Genomic DNA, 14,435 nt, shown 5'->3' on the forward strand with positions numbered 1-14,435 from the left:
CTTCGAGAAGCTGAGAACAGAATCTGCTGTGAGAAAGAGGGGCGTTCCTCAATCAGTGCGGTCCTGGCGTGGCGTGAATCATGGGACATAACATCAGTGAGACTCCAGCGCATGGACAGCCCATGATACTCATTTAGCAAATCCATGCTTGGAGCGTGGACACATGATTAGAATATAATTGCATATATAAGGAGGCTTGTTTCTGTAATAAATGGCTCTGCGTGATTCACATTGAATCAGAATGCTGAGTCCTTTATTGTTCCAACGGGTTAGCATCAGGATCACACTGATAAACCAGCTACCAAAACTACTCTGAACACTGACAGAAACACCATCTTTTGCTGGGGTAGATGCGCCTCTTACATGCCTGGTACTTTTGCCATGCTCATGATAGCCACAAGTTTTTATATCGTGCTCTCTTGCATTTCTAATGAAAACTTCAGTTTGCATCATTGTAAAAGGGGACAAGGAAGATCAAAACCTACCATGCATATGAACAAGAAAAATATTTGCAAAGACACAAAGTAAGGCTGATTTTCAAGGGCCATCAGTTGATGATTCAATACAGAAAGATTTGTAATTCATGCTACTGAAGAAGGTGAATTTAATTTTTATTAATTAAAATGGCTCTTAATGTTTACATATGCATTAACTATCCCACCCATTTTTAATAGTCACTGTTGCACCACAGGAGCAGAGGTACTGCATAATTTTTCAGACTTTGTTTCTGAAACAACAAAACTAGACAGGCCTTTAATGTAATGTGGCTGGTCAACTCTTACCTTTTTAATTTATATCCCATTGCCTTTTAAAGCCCCATCTTTCATTCTGTGCTGCTGCTGCTGTTAGAGCCCACTGCAGTTCTCAGAATCAGCTCTCTGCTATTCAGCACAGTTGGCTGTTGAATGAAACATGAGGTTCTTAAGCACCTCAGGAGGCTGAGCATGCCTTTGCAGCCCAGCCCCAGCATCAGCAGAAGGATTGTGCTTTAATTCCACTTAAATAAATTCAGTGTTGTTGGTTTTGCCCCTGCTCATAAAGGAGCTTAGTGGGAAAGTCAAAACAGATCTCAGCCAAAGGGGAAAAAAAAATGAAGCAAGCCCATAAATTTAGTCAAGCAAGTGTATCCTAGGAACAAAAAAGAACTCATGCAGACAAGGCAAACCATGCCATGCATAGAAAGCAAATCCTCACTGCTGGTCCTCCCTCATGCCATTGCAAAGAAGCAAGTCTGTATGTGAAGTGTTTCTGAGCATGCTGGAAACAGAGGGGCCCTGGAAAAACAATTAAGAAATAAATTCCACTATTTGGTGGCATTTTTTCCAAAGGAGACAAAGTGTCTTTTGTAAAACATTCCCACTAGAAGACTTGCAGAGTTTGAACTGCATCCACAGCCACCATTAGTATTAAACCTAAAGCAAGATCTTATTGTCTGCCTTTTCTTCTACTACTGAAAATCCAAACAGATTTTAAAATATCTGACTAATCAACTATGTCAGAGCTGCACTTCTCCCAGAATATCAATCAACTTTATTATAATTTTAAAAAAATTTGTTAGCATTATTATGGCAAGAAGAGAACAGAAAGTGAGAGGGGGTAAGGTGCTTAAGTTCCATGAGGCAGTTATCCCTAGACTCTAACAATAAGCTCCTGCTCATTCACCAAATGAAGTCATATAAAGTCTGTAGTATTGTTTGCTAACTAACACGTATTATGTAAGGATGAGATCTTCAGAATGAATTAAGCCCATTCCAAAACTCTCTTTATCTCAGGAGGGTTTGGAAACCTAGCTAATGTAACAGCATACAAAACCCCCAGCTAAGCACCTTCATGCTTACTATCCTTGCTCTGAAACTCTGAGACGTCAACACAGACTGATCACATTGCCTTATGCACTGTGGGAGATGCTGTGGGGTCACAGGGTAAAAAACAAGCTTAAGCTGATTTACAGATATTGCCAGGGCAGGAAGAGCTTCAGCAAATGTCCTTTTTTCACTGAGGAAGGTCAGTAAGTGAAGTGCAAGATACCTGTGAAGTCTCCCTTGGAGACAAAATCACCGTTCCAGCAGAGTCCATTAGCAGAGGATGTGTTGTCATCATTGTCTTGCCTTCCTCCTGGGAAGGAAAAATGGGAGGGAAAGGATGAGGTCTGTAAGCAAAACAAAGTAGAGAATGAGAAAGAGCTGAGACCAATTAGGCACTGCACACATGTAGGCTCCTTGCATAGCAGCTGACCTACAGAGGATATTCAGTGTAGACAAAGGGCTGTTTATTGAACTGCTAAAGTACGCAGATACAAAAGCAATGCAGCATCAAGCCATGGTGAGGGAGGAAATTTACCCTCACATTAACTCTATCATAAAGAGATGATCATTGCCACACAAATCAAAACCGATATATTGGCATAAACACCCATAGTCAATTCCACTGTCTTGCACTTGTGTCCTAGGTTCATCTGGGATAGAATTAATTCTCACAGGAAGCTGGGAGAGGGCACAGCCAGGACAGCTGACCCAAACTAGCCAAAGTCATATTTTATACCATATGACATCATGCTCAGTATATAAAGTGGGGAGCTGGCCAGGAGAGGGTATCGCTGCTTGGGAGCAGGCTGAGCATTGGTTTTTCAGGTGGTGAGAGATTGCATTGTGTGTCACTTGCTTTGCATATTCTTTTATTGTTATTATTATCTCTTTCTTTGATGCGCTGTAAAACTGTTTTTATCCCAACCTATGAGTTTTACTTTTTTTTTTTTCCTAGATTTGCCTCCTCATCCCACTGGTAGTGGGAGGAGAGAGTGAGTGGCCATATAGTACTTAGTCTTTCATTGTATTTGCAATTATGCAACTCTGTGAAGGTGGAAGAAAGCTCCCTCTGGAAAATTCTTCTCACCTGCCACGTCACAGGAAGGCCACTGTCACCTTGCAAATAGGGAGGGATACATCTGTTTTGTTATCCTCAGCCAAACATCCCTGTTCTTTTCCTGCTGGAAAGAAGGTAATAAGCAACAGCTAAGAAGGGGTAAAAGAGGCAAATGGGGGGTGTGAAAATTCGCAGTTCTGTATGTGTCTTGTTTGCAAGTGAGCACTGAAGTGTGTCCCTAGACAGACACATCATTGTGAGTGAAAGGAGCTCTTTAAAGCATAATAATATTTTAAAATCTATAATTTGACATGTAATTTGAACTGAAATGAATTCAAAATTCAAATTACAACCTATTACACTGGCAACAGCATACTTTCCAATCTCTCCTTCCTCCCCTTGTTAAGAAACACTTCCACTCTTGTTTCAGTCTCTCAAGCCAGGAATATTGGAAGGATGCTCCCTCTGAGACTGTTTACTTCAATGTAGATCTTTAATTATACTGCAAGGAGGACTGGAAACTGTGAAGATAGAGCATTCTGAGGTACATGAAATTTAAAGAGACAAATATGCAAAACTCCTCAGGATGCTGCCAAGGCAGCAAATTCAGAAGGAAACCAATGCTGAATAACATATTTTTCCCCAGTAACTGCAAGTCATTCAGCAACCTTGAATTAAGCTCGCATCTCTGCTGTCTGTGTCTGGCCTCATGAGAAAGGAATGAAATCCTTTATCAGCAGTACTGAAAAAAACCCTCCAAACACCATAAATATTAGGAGGCCTCAATTAAAATCAGGAAGCTGGCAGCTGCACTGCAATGATTAATGGGTTCACACATCTCCTTATGCCCTGGATCATCCATGCTGATCTTACGTTCGAGAATTTCATAACCTGAGCAGCCCCTAAGTTTTCAAAGACATAGCCTTAGCTTTCCAATGATTCCTTTAAGAGAAGGGTAAAATCAGAGTTTGGTTTCCTCTTTCTCTCTTCTCTTTCTTGAAAACATCCTTAAGACTGGGGCATTGAACAAGGCCTACCAAATCGCTGTAGTTAGTAACCCATTTTACACTGAAACAAAAAACAACTGTATCTCCACAGTAAGGAGGATGTTAGACAGAGAAATCAGCTACCAAGAGCTGATGAAGGTCACCCAGAGTGCTGGTAAAAGGGCTATGCACCTAATAATCCACCAGGGACTTTGATAGTAAAAATCACAAGTTTGGCAAAACAGACATGTTGTTCCTCTTCTAGTCTTTTCCAATTGTGCAATCTACAGGTAAAACAAGCTAAGCCCCTGTATGATGATGAAACCCTTCAAAGCTGTTTCTCATAGCACACTGGTCTTGCAGAGAAAGCCTGTTCAGACATCAACAAACCCTCTAGGTTTCCAATATCTGTCCTGTCTGCTCTGTCCCCAGGGTGTCTGGGGACACAGGGACACTGGGCACGGAAGCCAGATAGCTCTGCCTCTGTAGTTTTGCTGGGCCCTTGAGCAGAATATTTGCAAGCACATTAGCAAAGTTCCACCATAGCACTACAGACAGGGCAAGTGCCCTCATTTCCATTTCACAGCAAAAGGGACCGAAGTGGCAGGAGGTCAACTGAACTCCTAAGGCCACAAACCATGTTAATGGCACAGCTCAAGCTCTGCAATCCTAGTGAACAGTTTATCCCTCTTCAGCAAGCCACAAAGCTCAAAAATCATAAAACCCTAGAGATGTCTTAGTTCACTGCAGATCAACATGTGGGGCTATACCACACTGCATTCTGGGTAAGGGACAGTAATACAGTGCACAGAAAATATTGATGCATTCAGACCAGTACCTCAGTGTAGCATGCTTCTGCTGCAATAAACTGCCTACTGCATTCAATACCATTGCATATCTATTAGTTGTGTGCATAGAAAGTGTGCTAATTGCTTTTCCATTCACCAGTTACAGTTGCTACTGCTGTAGTAAGTACATTCAACACAAAGTGAATTTATGTTTAGAAAACAGAGCTGCTTCAGAAACCTCCTGCATTTTAATTACCATCTGAATATATGTGGGTTGCTCTGTTTTATAACAATGCTACTGTTTGAGTTGCCTTCCCCACTCCTTTAACATGGAGATTTTTATTGTCAGCCATATCTTTTAATGTTGCTAGTGGTATTTGGAACAGGGCACTCTGGTACTTTGCTCATACAATTACTGCAGGTGTGACTGCAGCAATAATGGGTGCCAAGACACCACATGCGTATAAAAGGTGGTCATGTGTGGAGAGTTTTTGGCTGTCTGCTGTGAACAAGCCAGGGCTTGGGGTGGCTGTGGTGCACTAGGACCATGCAAAAGTAAACAGAAGCTGGTCTGCCCTCGACCCAGGCTGCAGGAGGGCGCCGTCGTCGTTGCTGTGCATGTGGACAGTGCCCTGCAGCTAATCACCATCATAGGATGGGAAGAATGACTGCATGTGTAACCAATCGTAGCCTGTGCTTGCCGCATGGCCTTTTGGGTATAGAGCATATAAGGGTTAGAAAAACGTGGTCTGGCAGACATTGATATTCAGTGTTGTTAAGAGTTCATTAAAGGGTATTGATGTTAAATTCATATTGAATTAGACTCTTTACTCTCACAGCCCGCCCGTCATGCTCAAAGAGGTCCTGCTGGCAATTTTGCATTCTCCACGTGGTCTTATGACAGTCATGAGCAGTTGCGAGGGAAAGCCTGAGGCCTATCCTGAGCAGTTATGGTGAGTGGCAGCACAGCAGCTCACTACTCTGCTGGGGAATCCCAGCGAGTCATCTCCACTTTACAGCACATACTGAAATTTCTGTGGCATGTTTATCTTGCACAGTGTCTGTTTTGCAACCCATCCATCATGTGAGAGGCAACGGAGGGCAAAGAGTAGGAAAACAAACACAAACACTCAACCCACATTTTATGCGTTGTACAAGGGGGTGATGCAGGGAAGGAGGCAACAGACCTGCAGAGAGCTTCCCAGGTGGACAGGGGTGAGGGGAGGAAGTAGAAGGAAACAGGGAAGTGCTGATGGAGGGAATGCAGCTGGAGAGAAAGGAGGCCAGCTTGGTCTCTTGTGAATGAAGCTTTTGTCTTAAGAACTTGAGCCTAGGAAAAGCATGTCAGGGGCCATCACCTCCAAGGCAGCGAGGGTGGAATTTCCCCTTATTTTTTTCAGGGCAAGCCTTATTTCAATCAGCTTGTGTGCAGTCTTAATTGATGGGTAACCACAAGGCAGAAGTAATGGACACTACCAAAATCTCCTGCACCAGCCACGCACTTCCAAAGCTCACATGACAGTTTCACATTGGAGACTACGTCTAACAAATCTACCCAACTGCTTTGTGCTAAATCTCACTCAGGAATAATCTTTTCACTTCTGTCAGACATGCTGTCTTTTCTCAGATGGATGTGTGCATAGCAGCAAGGAAGAAGTTTGAGCAATTTCTTCAAACAGTACAAACTTTTGCTTCCACCTGGCAGCCCAAGAAAAGATCACCTCTTGTGTCCCTCTTATACATTCAGATAAAAACCTTTGACTGGAGACATTAGAGTTAACAGAAATCTGCCTTATCTGCTGCTCCAGCTTTATACTCATGTATAAGTGTGTATACACACTTAATTTCCTAGCTTTGTCTTGAACACCATGATGTTTCGCACAGTGTGACTACAGAAAAAAAGAAAAAACAACCCAAAACAAATAAACACCCTCCCCCAAAAAAAACCAAAACAAAAACAAAAGAACCACCACAACCCACAAAAAAGAAGAGGTGAAATACTCAATGAAGAGAATGTATTATTTACTGGCTGAGAAAGCAAGCAGCACTGATGGCCCTGTAAGAAAAAGTTTGAGGTTCAGTAGTTCCCTCTTTCTGTTAAATAACCTAAGACATTTTCAGTGTGATCCTGTTGGAGGCAACAAAACCACAGATGTCTGAAAGTAGGCAAGGAGCTGTTCAAGCAGTGTTTACCCTTCAAGGGGCAATCAAAGCCACCCTACACTTTGCACACAAATGGGAAAGTGGCTGGAATGATAACATGTGTGCTACTCATTGGGCTGTCACTGAGAGAGGTACCTTCAAGGACAAGCCAATAATAAAATTGCTCTCTTCTGCTCCCCAAATTGTTACTATTATCTGCCTCCTCATTTGTCAGAGATTACACACTTACTTCGGAAAACTCAGATTCTGTCACCTTCCATGATCCAAACATAAGGCATGATTTACCAAGGAAGCCAGCTGAACTTCTGTATTCCTTCTTACTTTAGTGTGCAATCAGTAATGGGAAAAACAAACAAACAAAACCAAAACCAAAACCAACCAACAACCCACCAGAAACTCCCCACAAACAGCTATTTCTTCTTACTTGGTAGATGAAGTGCAATCTTAGTTTCATGCATCACTTACACACCCTTGTGTAAATATGTATAATTGACACATAAGCATGCTCCCTGGAAACAAACAATTACTTTACACAAAAGTTCAGAAATGCCACTTTTTCACCCAAGAGCCTGCTGCAAGTATTTTTAAATGGAACAACTTGTTCAACAGTTGTACTGAAGAGCCCTTATGGAGATCAGGGCTCTGCTCTATTAAAGCACTGTACACAACAGTCCCTCATTGAGAGACCTGACTCCTAGATAACAAACCAGAGAGAAACCTGAAAGGAATAAACAAAAGGGACTTTTCCATTTCACAGCATCTGTGGGCAAAGGCAGAGTTGCCGTTTGGCTAAAGTGGTTTCTAATTTCAGCTGTCTCTCTCACACTCTCTGAATCTTTGCTGCTGGTGGAGCAGGGGCGGCTGAGAGGAATGTATATATGCTGATGCAGCTTTGGATTGTTCAGTTTTCTGTCTATGTCAGAACAGAGGACTTAGAAATGTGCCCCACTCAGCAGCTGTTTTAGCATGAAGCTCTGGCAGGAGAAGGGCTAAGGCAGCAGCATTTCAACCTCCACAGCTAAACCAGATTGTTAACTGGAGTCTGGTGAGAGGACTTCTAGTCCAAAGTCCCAGTCACTGAACGTCCCTCCATAGCTTTTTCTGTTGTCATTGACTATATAGCAGTACAAATGATCACGGGCTGACTTCCAGGGCTTCTTTTCATTTAGAGAGATAATATCAAGTGGTGGATAGTGTTACACCAGGCTTTGTTAACATTCATTTACCTTCAGACGTAAGATCCTATCCAGCAACAGCAGCAGAGATGCTGAGTGCCAACCAAACACACCTGCATTTGTTTAACTAGAAACTTATTTCATTGTATTTTCCTTCTTTAATCCAGAAAGGAACTACAAAAATATGTTTCAGCACAAAAACAACTGCATACAAAACACTGCATCAAAATAATAAGATAAAATGGGAAAAACATATTAAAGTCACTTGTAAGAGTGGCTACAGCATTGTAGTCTCTCATTAAAGAAAGAGGAATAAAGGACATGATGCACACTCATATTTCTTTACATCAGTGTGTCTGTGGAAGTAAGACATTGAATTGTCAAATGAATGTACTCCGAGCTTTTGGTTTATATATATATATATATATAATTTCTTTTATTCCCTGCTCTCATGCCCCAGGCCTCTAAAAAGCATAGGACCAAACACTATTTCCTCTCACAGTTTTGATTCATTATTGAGAATGTAGATTAGAAGCAGGAAGCCAGGGAGACCTTGGGATGATTTTAGTTGCCTGTGTTTTCTTTTAGAAAAGAGGATAATAGTTATGCAAGATTCTCCATGAAAGACAGATGGATGACTAAGGTCTACCTCATTATAAGCTGCCACAGCAATAATATGGTGTGTGGCAGCACTCATTTGAGCACACACACAATCTTAACATCTCCTCTGAAAGACAACATTAGAGTCTCTCCACAGCTGAACAGCAAGTTCTTGGGATGAGACTATGATGTACATGCAGATACTGTGAAAAGAATTAGGACTGGACAATGAGAAAGGAGGACAAGAAAAAGGGCAAAGTCCCCAGATGATTAATTTCACAGATTCAGCAACCATGGTAGCATTCCCCTAATAATGCACCTCTGGCTTGGCCAGAAGAAATTTTTCCTGTGACACAGAGCATCTACCCTTTGCCTCATGCTGTGTCTACTAGAACTTCTTTCTTCTTATCTGGATTCACACCTCACTGGTAACCAGAAGGATGCCACAGACTCCTTTCATATGAATCACAGAAAGAAGTCACAACTAACAGGATCTTTCCAAGAGGCAAGCCCCATCTCTCATTTTAAGGTGACATGGTTTTATGCAACCAACCTGTTGTTCCTTATCCTAAGGTTTACAAAGATCTATAAAGCCCCATTTCTTTAGGGTCTGGTTAACCCCTTGGATTGTTTGCACTACATTGATTGCTTACTTGCATCCAGGTTTGTTCTCTTTTTCATGTGCTGTTGAGGAGGAGGAGGAGAAGCTACCCTGTGAAGACAGGCAAAGAGGAAGTCAGAGTTGTTAAGACCTCAGTTTGACAGGCTGGCACATACACCATTCAATAGCAGCAGCTATTCTCTACCAAAACTGTCACTGCTGGTACTGCATAAAACATTTCCTTTGAGAGAAGCTTTAGGTAGAAAAACAAAGTATAGAGATCAATACCTTTGTGACAACATGACTTCTGAAATCCAATTAGGTCCTTGACCAGAGGGCTAATGGTTCGGTAGACATGCATACAAAAAGCACACTCAGTGATGCTGTTTACACCGAGGATACTGTTTGTCCTTCGGATGCTGCTTTGCCAAGCACATGAGTTTGATTAACTGATTCTTCTCTTGGATTGCCAAGGAAAATAAATAACTCATCATTTGATTTATGATTAAAACCGTTTTATAAATTCATGAAAGAGCAAATGTTTTCGCTGTTCCAAGAACAAAGAGTTATACAGGATTGTGTTTGAGTTTTTAAAGAAAGAAGGATACCGTTGAAGAGAAACATGAAGACTAAATTATATATGGACATTAATGGATTTACAGGCTTATGAAAAACCTCTAGACATCACAGGACTCGGAATATTGACTTCCCAACAGCACTATAGAGCATCATTACAGGATGAAATGTCCAAATACTGACAGTAGGGATGTGATGTTAACTGCCGCATACACAGAAAAAAAAACGCCTCAGGTGGGCTTGCTAAGGAGCTGATAGAAGTTTCTGGAAGGCACATTACAGGGCAATATGAAAGTATGTTGGAAAAAAAGTCCTGGACTTCTGCTGTTGATGCTCACTTTTCAAGGAGATCAGAAGGGACAAAATTAATTAAAAGCCCACATTTCTAGTTTTAATACTGATTTTTTAAAAAATAGTTTCCACAAGTTAAAAAGATGTTCCCAGGAGATCTTTGCAGACAATATGGGTGCTAGACTCTTTTGTATAGAGATTGGCTGCCATCTTTTCAAAGTACTTAAAAATGTCATTAAACAGTCAGACCTCTTGGCTCTTTCCTATTTGTGTTCTGTGCACTACATGCATTGTAATGCAAACTGTACAAAATAATATATCTATATTACCTGTATTCTTTCCATATTGTCATAGTGTCTCACAAGAAACATGATTTCAGGGCCAGTGAAAGCCTGTGTAAGAGCATTTTTAGCCACATGCATTAGAGCTCCAGTGGGATGAGGACAGTCGCACATTTAATAATGTGAAACATCTTTTATTCCACTCACAGCAGCAAAATGTTGTTGCATGGGTGACTTCCTTTAAACCAAACCAACTTCCAGCACGAGCATGAAAGTGCTTGGTCCATATCACAGATGAACCTGAAAATCCAAAAGTAAAGACAAAAGACTCGAAAGGTCACAACTGTCTGCACTAAAGGCATATTAAGGAGAAGCAAGGAGATGTGCTGGGTGGTGAAGATCCCAGATGCCCACAATGCCCCCAGCTGTACCACCACCCCATATGTTCCCCCAGCGGCTCTTCCTGCCTCACAGCACTGTACAGCATTTCACTGCACTGTCCATATCAAGCTAGTTTGAATAAATTCTTACAGCCTGACAGAAGTGACCTACGAGAAGCAGCTGACAAGCAGTTATTTCATTACTTCATGAAAGACAACCTTATTCTGTGCCATTCAAGCTTGATTTTTTGCAAGAGCAAGAATGAGCTGTTCCAAACGTTGCACTCAGCATCTTGGAATGATGCCTCTGATCAGGGCCAGGCAGAAAAAGGAATTATTACACAAAGGTAGTGTCTTTGTCCATTTCTACAATTTAGGGTAAAGATACAGGCACTCAAACACTGACTGCTTGATACTGTTGTTTCTGTAATGTTCTAGACCTTGCTACATTTCCAGCACACAGACATGATCAAACTGATCAAATGTCAGCTTACTTGATTCCTCAAAATAATGGAAGAGACGGGGTATGAGAGGATGCTGTACCTGCAGTGGGTTACAAGTCATTTTGTGGTAGACAAAAACACATTAAAGCAAGGTTCTGTTCAAAAATGGCAAAAGAAACATGATTTATGATCATTATTTCTATAAGTGGTTCATTTTATGTTAGATTTGCTCATGAATAAATTGGATTTTTTTTAAAAAGTGCTTTGCATGAAAGTCATAAACATTTGGTCTTCTTCCCAGGAACAATCACTTGACTTCCTCAGATCAGAAAAAATACCTAGGCTGCCCTTGGCTCACGCTTGGGTGCCTCCTTTTATAAAACTGAACACCTACAAATTGTATTATAGAAACTATATATATACCTATTAACAAACAGGGAGCTGTGCAATTTCATAATGCGATCTGAAAACTAGACAGGCAGGAGACTACAGAAAGAGGGACAAGGAAGATAAAAATTCACATCATTAAGACAGGTGAACCCCCCTAGCACACCTAGCCATCCCTCCCTAGAAACATGCTATGCTCCATGATGCACAGGTCCGTTTCTCTAGAGAGAACTGAATTGCAATTTATTGTGCATTCAATGTGCTTCCAAGAGGTCTCAAAAGCTGCTCTCATTTAAAAGACTACTGAAAATCCTGTCATTTCATTGCTGCCAGGTAGATTCTTACCTGCTGGCATACACGTCTCACCTGCTTCACTGAACATGTCCCTGGTCAAACAGCTTCCTCTCCTGTTAAGCTCTTGGAGTGCAGCACCAAGTACAGTACCAGGCACGGTAAAATTATCCTCTTTAGCACAAATGTGGAGTGATTCCTACCTTATGTATGTAAAACTGAGATCTTGAGAGACACAGGGCAACTTCATCTACTCTTCACTCACCCTAGGGTAAAATATGGAACCCAGGATACAAAGACTCCCTTGAACCACCTGTTTCATTCTAACACAGGTAAATACATCCTGTCCAGACTAGAGTCCATCTCAAAGTAGTTGTATTTTTGCCTGTTTTTTCTGACAGGAACACAGTTGTGCTGTTCCAAATGCCATAAGTGCAAGTCTGCTTCAGAGCCTCATTTTTCCTACAGTTAAAATGTTTCTTCTAATTTTTAGTCTAAGCACCAGTCTATGACCCGCTGTTCTTGTGCCAAGACTGTCTATTATTCCTTCCGATACATAGGGCAAACCCCTGTTGGTTTTAAAGACTGCAATCATATTGCCTCTTTACCATAATTTTGCTATGTGAGACAAACCTTCTCCCTTTGTATTACCTTTTCATTAAAGCAAACCATCACCAAATATATTTCTAAGTTGATATTTTTTGAACATGAGTGACCAGAACTGCAGTCTTTATTCCAAAATACACAAGAGCTCTAGTGCTCCTCTTGAATGACTCCACAAATAGGTTTTCCCCAGCTGCATCACATTGGCATCTCATGCTGTAAAATATAGTACAGATTTAAAAAAAAACATATCATAGAAGACTACCCCAGTCATCTTCTGCAGTTAAAAAAACTGAATTTTTACACAAAGCAGATTCAGCAAGTCTTATCTGGACCAAGCCACTAGCATATTTCTCTACCTCATTTCTCCCAAAGTTATGTGATGAGTTTATAGCCAAGTAGGTTGTTTAATCCTTTGGTGAATAACCTTGTACTTGATACCATTCCATTTCATAACCTTTCTACTGCTTTATCTTTAAGGTCATCGAATTCTACTTGCACAATATCTTGACCTCCCTTTAATTGGTGTGTCTCACAACTTTGTGTCAGTAACAGAAAGTTATTCTATTAAATCTCTCCACTTTCTGAGACAAAGTCACTAATAAAAATATTTAGCAAGATTGGTCCCAAGACTACTCCTTGATAAAGTCTCAGTAGTCTCTCTCCAAGATTTTTCCCTTTACAGTATCACTTCCTGCTATTTCCCCATTACCCAAGTGCTTGTACTACTTTGTAATCCTTGTCTTCTCCAGATTATCTAACTCCCTGTGAAACGTGGCATGAAACAATTTCTGTTTCTTGCATTTCTTTGCCAAGGAGATGACTTACTTAATTACTTAAAATACTCTGAAAATGCTATGCTGCATTTTTTCCCACTTTGCATTTCTTCCTGCTCATTCTCTGTTTCCCAAATTGATCTATAGTACTGAGGTTAGATCAGCATGTCTGCCTGTCCCTGAGATTTCCTGTTCTTTAGTCAAATGGTGTAAATTCAGAATTCAGAGATTTATTTTAAAAAATAATTTAAAAAATCTTTGTTTTCACACTCAGACTTAGTGTACAAATTGTAGCAGAATTCTGGGAAGGATATAACCAACCTGTCAGGGATGTCCACCAAACTCTTAAAGTTTCGCATCCACTTTGAATGTGGTAGTTGCTGCTTCTTCATACCTCCAAGCTACTAGTTGCCTTCCCTTTGTTCACCCCAGGTATTTAACAAGGGTGGGAAGTTATTGGCTTGATCAAGTCCAACCAAATTATCTTCTCTGAACAGAAAGGCAAAGCAGTTTCTTAGTTTTTGGATCTTCACCTGTGTTACATTTAATTGTAACCTATCTTTATTACATAGTGGATCTTCACCCATCCCCTCACCGTTTCCTTGCTTTGTGATTATTTTATTGCAAAATCTTTTTTCTATCTGCTTTACTTCCCTTTGCTTTGAGTCTAGCTCAAGCTAGTTTTTGACAATTCTTGCTTTCTCTCTAGAGAGCCATGTGACATTTCCCCCTTAGTTTTAAACATTTGTGCTACCCATTAACTTAGACCTGGGACCTAAAAATTCTACTTCTGCTTTCTAGATTTTTTTGATGTCGAAAGTGGGAATCACCCTCCGAGATGACAGAAATCTTAAGGCTGAGATTCTCCAATGAACATGATCACCGTAGTTTAAACATCTATCTCGAATAAGACTTTTCCAACTTAATTGTCTCAAAGTTTGAAAAGTACAGGCAAAACTCCAAGAACAAAATCCATTCATATTGCTTCACTCCTCGTGAAGTATCACATGCTGATATTGTTTCAGTCTTAGAAGCTGAACAGTTGATTCTTTCCATAATTAACTCTTCCAGTTTCTCTCAGTGGCCAAAGGTGAGCTCCATGATTATCTACTAAGTAAGTAGTATGCTGGCTCACATTAGAGACAGCAATGACTCCCAGGGATGCCACATAATGAACAAGAACAAGAAAAGATGACAAGGCCCAGGAACATTTTTTACTACTAAATACACAT

Source organism: Nesoenas mayeri, assembly GCF_963082525.1.
Source record: "Nesoenas mayeri genome assembly, chromosome: 5".
In the NCBI taxonomy this organism is placed as follows: Eukaryota; Metazoa; Chordata; class Aves; order Columbiformes; family Columbidae; genus Nesoenas; species Nesoenas mayeri.